The following is a 792-nucleotide window of genomic DNA, read 5'->3' as shown; positions in this document are numbered from 1 at the left end:
TGTGTGTGTGGATGTATGGACACTAAGGTTTCATTTACAGGATGTTCGAGGATTATGGGTAATCAAGTTTCATTACAGGACCAAGAAAAATTCTATTATGCCAAAATTTGTTAAAATATCTACAGAACATGTCCACGGGTTGTCACTGAATGACTGCGATATGAACAGCTGTGTTCACTTGCCATCATTATGCAAATCACTCGAATGTTGCAAATTTTCGCTGAATCGAAGATTTTATTATGGACTATTATGTGCCGTGTGATAACTAATAATTGTGATGCATTCTGTACTTCATTTCCGACCTTTTAATACTTTTGTATCTGCTTTCTTCGGGGATTTCTTAGTGTGATACGATCAAATGTCGTGTGATTGAATGCAAGTGTCCGATTTATTCCAATAATTTAAGTCATTGCGGCACATCCCGTTCGAAAACCTATTGTGGAACCCTGATGTTTATTGTATAACAAAGTATGTCAATTCAATGTATAGCTATATAAAAAATAAACTAAGTTTAGGTAGTTGCTACAGATAACAAATACATAAAAATCAGAATACAAAAATATAAAAACCCAAAATTTGCCTACGGCACGTAATATTCCCGCGTGGTCCCCCACCGCAGTACTGACCACGCTCGCAGCAGTTTGACTTCCGGGATCGGGTAATTTTTGCTGGATATGGCCGTAGGCGAAATATAGTGTTCATATTCAGTTTTTATATTTATTTAAATAAAAAAATACTTTTAGGTGATTGAACATAGCCTCTTAATATTTTATTTTTACGAGGCTATGGCTT

General features: G+C 35.5%; 1 non-coding gene across 1 annotated transcript; it reads right to left on the bottom strand.

Moving 5' to 3' along the window:
* Positions 1 to 577: 577 nt before the first annotated feature.
* On the bottom strand, positions 578 to 682 carry SARC_r6. Its single transcript, XR_001335632.1, has one exon. It is a non-coding gene; the product is annotated as a 5S ribosomal RNA (ribosomal RNA).
* Between the last annotated feature and the right edge of the window lie 110 nt (positions 683 to 792).

The sequence above is a fragment of the Sphaeroforma arctica genome (assembly GCF_001186125.1).
Source record: "Sphaeroforma arctica JP610 unplaced genomic scaffold supercont1.11793, whole genome shotgun sequence".
NCBI classification, from domain to species: Eukaryota; class Ichthyosporea; order Ichthyophonida; genus Sphaeroforma; species Sphaeroforma arctica.
This window is presented reverse-complemented; position numbering and strand designations above follow the sequence as displayed.